Source organism: Gossypium hirsutum, unplaced genomic scaffold (assembly GCF_007990345.1).
Source record: "Gossypium hirsutum isolate 1008001.06 unplaced genomic scaffold, Gossypium_hirsutum_v2.1 scaffold_422, whole genome shotgun sequence".
NCBI lineage: Eukaryota > Viridiplantae > Streptophyta > Magnoliopsida > Malvales > Malvaceae > Gossypium > Gossypium hirsutum.
The window spans coordinates 6,171-16,299 of record NW_024403015.1 but is presented as its reverse complement, the minus strand read 5'-3'; the positions used below and the strand labels follow the sequence as shown (position 1 = coordinate 16,299).

The 10,129-nt window shown below is 31.1% G+C and overlaps 1 pseudogene; it reads right to left on the bottom strand.

Annotated features, from left to right (window-relative positions):
* Positions 1-5,851: 5,851 nt before the first annotated feature.
* Positions 5,852-7,681, bottom strand: LOC121226781 (dof zinc finger protein DOF3.1-like; annotated as a pseudogene).
* Between the last annotated feature and the right edge of the window lie 2,448 nt (positions 7,682-10,129).

Sequence of the window (10,129 nt, the reverse complement as noted above, 5' to 3'; positions counted from 1 at the left end):
CGGCTATACTTATCTGATCAAGTGACAAAGTGATAAGTGGTAGCTTTAGCTACACTTATCTGATCAAGTGACAAGTGAAAAGTGATAAGTAATAGCTTCGGCTATACTTATCTGATCAAGTGACAAAGTGATAAGTGGTAGCTTTAGCTACACTTATCTGATCAAGTGACAAGTGGAAAGTGATAAGTAATAGCTTCGGCTATACTTATCTGATCAAGTGACAAAGTGATAAGTGATAGCTTCGGCTACACTTATCTGATCAAGTGACAAGTGAAAAGTGATAAGTGATAGCTTTAGCTACACTTATCTGATCAAGAGACAGAGTGATAAGTGGCTACACTTATCTGATCAAGAAACAAAGTGATAAGTGGCTACACTTATCTGATCAAGAAACAAAGTGATAGGTGGCTACACTTATCTGATCAAGAAACAAAGTGATAAGTGGCTACACTTATCTGATCAAGAAACAAAGTGATAGGTGGCTACACTTATCTGATCAGGGACAAGTGATAAGTGATCATACGTAAGACCATAGTTATACTATGGCAAAGTGAAAGTGAAGTACTCAATTTTCCGTAACCGTTCCCTAATTTGATTAAGGATGGTAAGTGACAAATGGGCCCAAAAGAATTAAAGTAAATGGATAAGTGGTAGTGTATTTATATCAGGACGATGTTGTTATTCAAACTAAAGTGATATTTTCATTGCTAAATTGAGAATTTCATAAATGTGTTATTGAATGGTATAATCAATAAACATTGAGTTAAATGGTAAATACGTATTAGTTTTGAATTTGATGTCATTGAATTGCACGTGAATTAAATGGAAATTGCTAGTGATATGATTTAAATTATGAGCATGAGAAATTGCGAATTGAATGAAATGGAAATGAAGCATTAAATTGCATGAGTATGTATCGAGTCTCGCGGGCCCTAATTATTATGATTATAATATTTTGAGGATATATTGGGAAAAGTTATAGAAACATGTTAATTATTTTGAAAGTTTTAATTTTGATGAAATTTTATAACTCGGTTAAATACGTTTACAAGTGTATGTGTTTTGGTAATGCCTCGTACCCTATTCCGGTGTTGGATACGGGTAAGGGGTGTTACATTTAGTATTTATTAGTATAATATATTTAGCATTTATTAGTATAGTTTATTTGACTTACTAATTTAGCCTATAAATAGGCTCCTTTACAATCTTAGAATTAAGAGACACCCATTAGATTAGAACTCATAACACATTCAGAGAATTTTGTGTTTACGTTTGAGGGTTCTTTGTTTTTCGGGTTTTCGGGGTTTAGTTTTTATCTCCATCTTTTGTACTCTTCATTCTTTTGCCATTATAGTAAAATTATCTTTGCCCGTGGTTTTTTATCCTCTTTTGAGGGGTTTTTCCACGTTAAATTTGTGTGTTCATCTTCTCAATTTCTTCTACTATTTTTACTTGTTCGTTGCTTATTCGGGACGATCCTAACAAGTGGTATCAGAGCTAGTTTAACTTTCATAGATCAGCCCGGTCAGAGATGGCAGCAACAAGGTTTGAAATTGAGAAGTTCGATGGTGAGACAAATTTCAATCTGTGGCAAGTTCGGATGATGGAAATTCTAGTTCAAAATGACTTGAAAAAGGTTGTTACAGGGAAAAAGCCTGAGAATCTAAATCAAACAGAATGGGAAGAGCTTGATGAAAAGGCCTTGTCTGCAATCCAGTTGTGCCTCGCGAATACAGTATTGTAGGAGGTATTGATGGAGAAGACCTCATTCACCTTGTGGAAAAGGTTAGAAACTCTTTATGCGACTAAGTCTCTGGCTAACCGTTTAGTGTTGAAACAATGTCTATTTACGTTTCGCATGAACGAAGGTGAGCTTCTTAAAGATCACATCAGTCAATTCATTACTCTTTTAAATAATTTAAAGAACGTTGAGGTTCATATTGACGATGAAGATCAAGCTATGCTATTATTGTGCTCTTTACCCTCTTCATACAAGTCTTTCAGGGAGACCCTGATTTATGGCAGAGACAAAGTCTCGTTCGAAGATGTGAAGGGTCATTTGTTGAGTAGAGACAAACTCGACAATGAGTTTGATTTGAATAGCAAAGCAGATAGACAAGCTTCCGTTTTGGTAGCATCAAAGAAACGAGACAAAAGGTGTCGCTATTGCAAAAAGTTAGGTCACATCAAAGCAGATTGTTATAAACTGCGAAATAAAAGAGCTGCTGAGAGTAACGAGGAAGATGTAGCTGGTGCTAATTTGGTCGATGAAGGCGGTGATGATTTCTTGTTAGTGTCAACGAGCGATAACTCCAAGCTTACGTCTGAGTGGATCCTAGATTCAGGATGTTCTTTCCACATGTGTCCCAATAGAGAATGGTTCTCCACATACAGTTCAGTTGAAGGTGGAGTTGTGCACATGGGAAACGATTCATCTAGTAAAATAATCGGAATTGGTACTGTTAAAATTAGGATACACGATGGGACGATTAGGACACTCTCAGATGTCAGGTATGTACCTGATTTACGAAAGAATCTCATCTCCTTGAGTATTTTAGACTTGAAAGGATGCAGAATCAACATCGAGTCGAGCGACATTAAAGTATCTCGTGGAGCTCTCGTTTTGTTAAAAGGTAAAAGAACCGGCAGTCTTTATATTCTGGAAGGTTCTACAGTGACCGGTGAAATCGGACGTCCCTCGTCCGTTACGGAGTCAAAGTCAACTCATTTGAAGCGGAGACAACTTGGTCATAGGAGGGAAAAAGGTATGATCGTTTCGTTGAAGAGAGGTTCTCTTTTGGATGCAGGTTTTGAAAAGTTAGGGCACTGTATTCGTGAAAATCAGACCCGGGTTAGTTTTGATTTGGCAGTGCACAAGTCGAAGGCTAGAAGTCTTCCAGCTTCTAAGCATAGATTCGACTCAGTTAATTCCCTGCATAGTTCAAGATAGGCCTGTGGCGGGTTTTGGCAAAGATGGCATTGAAAGAATTTGTGTCAAGGTGGAGATTGTTAGAATTATGTGACCCAAATTCTAAGAGATTGCTTGCAAGTCAAGTTAAACAAAAATATATTTTCTTTCTAGAAGATTTAGTATTTATTAGTATAATATATTTAGCATTTATTAGTATAGTTTATTTGACTTACTAATTTAGCCTATAAATAGGCTCCTTTACAATCTTAGAATTAAGAGACACCCATTAGATTAGAACTCATAACACATTCAGAGAATTTTGTGTTTACGTTTGAGGGTTCTTTGTTTTTCGGGTTTTCGGGGTTTAGTTTTTATCTCCATCTTTTGTACTCTTCATTCTTTTGCTATTATAGTAAAATTATCTTTGCCCGTGGTTTTTTATCCTCTTTTGAGGGGTTTTTCCACGTTAAATTTGTGTGTTCATCTTCTCAATTTCTTCTACTATTTTTACTTGTTCGTTGCTTAATCGGGACGATCCTAACAGTTAATGAAACTTTTTAATATCGTACAGTTGTTATTAATACTCGAATTTATAACAAGCCATATAGAATGTTCATCCTCACACTAATATATATAGATAACCTAAAATATATATCTTGTGGAGCAAACTTATAGAGTAAAATTTTCATAAATTATGCTCGAGGTATTCATGGTAAAGACAACCACATGTGAAATTAAAATTGATTACTTTCATTTTGCAGGCCAAATCAGCAACCAGTTGAAGTAAAAAAATGTATAAATACAATATCAAAGTAATGCAGCGCCTGTTTATTTTTTTCTCTCCTTTTTACAATGTCAATTGATTTTTCTAGCTAAATAATTTTTCTGGACAAAAGTTGCAATCGAAATTTGAAATTAATTACCAAATAATATGAGCAATTTCATGCTAGAAAAATCAGAATCTTTTGTCTTATAGTTAACAGTTATTTTCACTCAATTGGCATTGTAAAAAGGAGAGAAAGAACTTTACAAATAATACAATTTTCACTCAAATGTATAATTTAGCCGAATGAAGTATGTATTAACAGATATACTTAAAATCTAGTTGGCAGTTAAAATCTAGTTGGACTGCCACGTAGGATTACCGTTAGATAGATAACAGAACTTAACGGAAGAGTGATCGCTTTGTAACAAAATAATAACATAAGTGATTAAAACGTAACATTTTAAATATAAATGACTAGAATGTAATCTGAGGTAAACAAAAGTAATTATTTTTGTAGTTTACTCTTTAACAAATGCAAAGCTGTTGAAAAATAATAATAAATTTATTATATAATAATAATGATAATAACGATAGTGGGAACACAATCCCAATTAACACCTTGCAAGAGATAATGTGTTTTATTATAGAGGCACAGGGAGTCACATTGTAAGTGGTACAGTGAATTATTAGGGTGGTGGTGTTGAAATTATGTTTAAATAGAGTATAGCGATTCGAAGTCCTGTTTAAAAAGTGAAATGATTTGAAAAAAATATAAATTTAAAAAATAGATTTAAACAAAATAATAATGTATTTTTCTTAAATAAGTTAGGCTTTAGATAAGATTTTTTGTCCGGACTTGGTTTGAATTTGCTCAACTTTTTTTTCATTAATGTTTTATTGTTTTTTTGTTACCATTTTGATGTTGTTTTGCTATCATTTTGTTACTATATTGTTATTATTTTGTTGTTATTATTTGAATATTATATAATTCTTGTTTTATTATTAAATTTATTACTATTTTAAATGCATGTGTTTGTCAAGTTACAACTATCTCAGTGTTATTTAAGTATAAAATTTTTTTAATGTATTTTCAATTTGTTGAGAAACATTTATTTTAATATTTTTTTGTATTTGATGTATTATATTTTTAAATTTATTTTTATATAAAAATATTTAATACAGTCGAACCCAAACCTAAAAATTGAATTAAAATTTTTGCATTAACTTTACCTGACCCATGATCAAGTCAATAAGGTATATTTTCAATTACGTCTCCCATTCAATCAATGTTTCCTTGTCTTGGTGCAAAAAGAAAAAGAAGGATTTTTTATAAAAAGAGATTGATTTAACATAAATTTTAGTCATCAAACTCTTTACCTTAAGTGTAAATACATAATGATTTAACGCACTTAAACTTAAATCTTTCTACATTAATAAAAATGTACATATTAATCGAATTATAACAAATGTCAATACTTATTAAAAATAAAACAAGATTATTTTCGTAATAAAGCTGCAAAATCGAAATTTTCTTTTCATCATAAAATTTGGTAGTCTAGCAAAAGATGATATTTTGTGAGGACATAACGATTTTTCTTTTACTTTTGGTTAAGAGAAATCTAAATAATCTTATCTTATAAAGATATTTGAAGGATTTGTCTAGATCTTGAAAGACAAACACTTTAAACGTGTAGAGCTTGATCTTTTGAGATTGGATTTTCCATATCTTCCCCACTCCATGGCATTTATTAAAAGAAAGTGCTTTTTAACTCATTAAAAATTTTAAAATAAGCTTCTTCTTCTTTTTAATACATGTAGTTATAACTTACATACAAACACCAATATTTAAAGAAAAATGGATCAAAATTTATTTTTGAATAAATTAAAGACATGACCGATCAGGCATTATTACTTAAAAAGAAACAGTATCAGATTAAATCAAACATATTCAATATTAAACTAATATCGATACTTTACAAGCTGAGATTTACATTTCAAGTATATAATTTTTGATGAATGATTGAACCACTTAATCAGGCATTTATTATATCAAGATCAGATTATAAACGATACATCTCTCATTTAATCTGCTTAAATTATTAAACCAGTTAAAGCCAAATTGAATGTTAGATCCTAAAATCTTACCAATTCAAAGAGTGGGGAAGACCCCTCAGTGAAACCAATAAGATAGCATTATAAGCACAAACCCCAATTCTCACACCACACCTCCAACAGAAGTGCAACAAAATCCTAATTCATCCACATTTTTCTTCTCTTTCTACTATCATTCATACCACGTTTGAGAAGAAAACCTAAATATCTCTATAATTGTAGCGTTCAAGTCTTTCTGGTATTTTCATCTCCTATTATAGCATAGCAATTTTTTAATATAAAAAATACATATTACCTAAGTACTATTCTCAAAAAAAAAAAAACTGAATACACCCGTATAATTAGAACAAAGTGAAAGTGGTGAAATTTATTAATTTCTAGTGAAAACTTGAACCTGGAGTGTAAATAGCAAGATCAGGCCAGCCATTGCTACAGCCAGTCCAACAATTTGTATCCCCACCGCCACCACCCCCTGTACACCGAAATAACTCTCATCGTTACTGTTACTGCTCTCTCTCAATCTCGGATCCCGATCCGAACTAGGACCGATTCCACGACCCGAAGCCAAATTCCCTCCAAAATCGTCCGTGTGTGCTGTTTCTGAACCCGACCCATTTGGATTCAACCCGTTTAGAAGATTCCGGAACTGCCCACTCGATGCCAGCAGCGAGCTAAAACTCCCACCGCTATCCGTCATCTTCCTTGCTTGATGATCAAGCGACAAGACATACATCCGGGTCTGATCGGCATCCGAAACCGAATTCTGAACCGCCGAGCTCAGAAGAACCTGTTGCGGAATCGTCGGCGGCGGGGAGGAGTCAGAGAGATTTTGGTTACGGATCGAGTCCGGAGCGGGGTTAGACTGGCGTTTGGGTTGGCTGCTACTGTCCGAGGAAGAGGAGCGTGTGGAGTTCTTGCGGGTGCCCCCACCGACGGGAATGTTCCGAAGGGCTCCGCCTTTGGTCCAATAACGTCGGCAGCTCTTGCAGAAATGGCGGGGCTGAGCTAAGTTGTAGTTGTTGTAGTAACAGAATTTAGTGTTGGTTGAGTCACAGCGCGGGCATTTTAGCTGCTCCTGCTCTGGAAAAACCGGTGCCTTCATTTGTTGAAAACCCGTCGGGTCTTGCATTTCGATTAATCCTTGTGATCTCAAAAGGAGTAACAGATATCAAAATTTCCCAGATTTGTAAACATAAAAGAAAGAAAACGTCAACTTTAATCACTTTATGTCAAATTTTGATGATAAAGTTTCGTTCCGGTTTTTCTGCTTATGAGATGACAATGGACAGCAAAAAGGAAGAAAATGGAATTTTGAGGCTCGAGGATCAGAAAGCGGTGTTTTTTATCCAAATTTCAAGGAATTGAAAAGCTGTTAACCTTTCAAGCTTGGGAAGTGGCGAAAAAAGGCCACTGAAAACAAGACAAAAAGGAATACTATGTTTTTCTTTGGGATTCATACTATCAGACAGACGAAGCAAAACATACACTTCCAGTTCATCAAAAGTACAAAATCAGAAACCATGAAGCTCGTGATTAAAAGAAAAAAAAAAGAAAGAGAAGAGACAAACAAGCACCAACCTAGTAACATAAAGTAAGGAATTCAAAGATTGAAAAAGTGTAGAGAGAAGGAACACATATTTGGGTGATGAAGAGTTTGATAAAATGCGTCTCTCTCCGCCTGAGAGTGGCCATTTTACTTTCAAATATAAAGAGACCAGACACTGTTTATCCCTCTCTTCCTCTATCTTTGAATGTCTTGGGGTCTGGGATTGGCTCAATCAACTTCTCTAAATAATGCAGTAATTAATTAAAAATAATCCCAAAGTTTTTATTACAAAAATATTTGTGAACAGCGCCCTTAAATATTCTTATGCCTAGATCCTTTTGGGAATGTTGCTAGTGTTCTTGTTTTATATTGGTGTTCGTTGACTTTTGTTTAGAAATATTTCGTGGGTCGGAAGACCGTATATGTCAATCTGATTAATTGCTCTTATGATCTAATCCAAGTATTTTCAATCTCTTCTGTAAATAAAAAAATATGCGCCCAAGTTAAACCTTTCTACCCCACATTACATCATAAAATGAAAGGTATACCCAAATGATAGTGTGATGGAAAATTTTTTATATGAAACATCAAGGATTTAAACTCTTCTAAAATTTTGAAAATAAAATAAAAATTTATTTTTCTAAAAATTTGAATTTAAAAAATCTCAACTTTATTAACACAATTAAATTTATTGCTTAAATACTTTATATATGTTACCTATTTTAAAGTTATAATTTAAGCTATTTGATTTGTACATATTACTGAACTTTGAGATCCCAATAAGAGACTTAACATCGATTTAAAAGTAATTATAAAATCATTGAAAAACATAAATATTTATTATTGTTGTTTTGTAAATGTGTTAATTTTTTTATATTTTCTTAATATGATATTAACCATCCGTTGAATATAAATAATAAATAAATTTCATTTAGAAAAAAGATTTATTTGTTATGTATGTATTACAATAGTTAGATATAAATAAAATAAAAATATTTAGTACAATTTTAAAATTGAAATTAGAATGTTGAATAATAACTCTTGTAAAAAATAAGACATCTTCAAAGTAAATAAATAAAAAAATCCATTTCTTTGCTAAAAACAAGTTATAGGAATGACTAAATATTATCAATTGAATTAGTTTATTGCTAACTCATATATTAAAATACACGTAAAAAATAACACTCCTACCAAACTAGCATGATTAAAATGGTTTTAAAAATTATGATATCTTGGTGTTACTTGATAAATTGAAAATTTAAGTGCAGGATAGTTAAGAGTTGAAATTTCATAAATACTGACTTTATATTAGAAAGTTGTTTGATATATTAATAAAATTAAATATTGAACATAATTAAGTTGTTTGATAAAATTAATATTAGTTTTAAATTTTTTCTTAAATTTAATCCTATTAATATTAATATATTATTTTATTACATATAATTTATTAGAAAAATTAAATAAAATAATTTAATCCTATTTATCTTATTAAAAAAATTATTGAATTTTTTATATTAAATAAAAATTAATAAAATTATTAAACACATTTAAAAAGTTAAATGTTAAAAATTTCATTTCCAGTTAAATTGAAAACTTTAACTGTTTATAAACATATTATATTTATATTTTTATAAATTTTATATAAAAATATAATAAATTTAATTAAATTTTAACTCGATTAACATCGACAGTACCAATATTGTTACCAATATAATAAGATGTGAGTTCTAATGTTTATTCTACTATTTAAAAATTGAAATAAATTATGAATAATTTTAAACTTTGTATAAAAAAATAAAAAAAGCAATTGTAATAATATTTACTACTTTATAAGCAAAAACATTTTTGATAACTTTGAAACGTACCGTTATCTCTGGCTAAACTATGGCTTAGTTTGGATGGGCGGTGTGTTTAGCTTCGGTGAGGTTAAAAACAGCGGTGGTGGTGAGATTAGTTACTGTAGCGGTGAGATTGGGTACTGTAGCAGTGAGATTAGAAACAGCGGTGGAGTGTGTGTTTGGATTCAAACGCAGCTGTAGCGGTGAGGTGAAAATAGAAAATGACTTTTAAGGACATTAGATTAAAAATGATATATAATAGAAATTTTAAAATTATTTAACAATTATAAAATTAATAAATGATTAAAAATTATTACAATTATATTTATTTCAATAATAAATAATTAAAAATGAATTATTACAATTACATAAATATGCTACTGCTGGTTTTTACTAATTCCTAGCACATAAGTTACTGAACAGCTCAATTTAACAAGAAGGTTTAACAGTGTTACTCAATTGAACTAATTTCGTTATCTATGTTTGTATGAAATTTTGCCTACATACCAAATCCTTTAAAATGTTTTACTAATACAATATTATAAGACATTGGGGGTGATAAAAAGTTTGATTTAGTTTAACATTGGAGTTATAATATAAGATTAAAGACGTCAAAATATGACTTTATAACATTAGCATTGTTAAATCCCTGTTTAGCCTACAACCAATCAAAACATTATTTCAACAGAAATTGGATAAAATATTTTAAAAATGTAACATTCATATTTTCAAAATATTTTTATACTTTTCATTTCATTCTTACTATTTATATAATAAATCAAATTTAAATATATAATTTCTGCTTCATTTATATTGAAACCCAAGGCATACAATTCAAATCTAGATCCATGTTTCCAACATCACACTAGTGTATTTGTCCAATAGATTGGAATATTCATCAGAAGAGAAAATGCAAAATGATTCACATTTGAGCTAAAGATGAAGCAATGCAATGA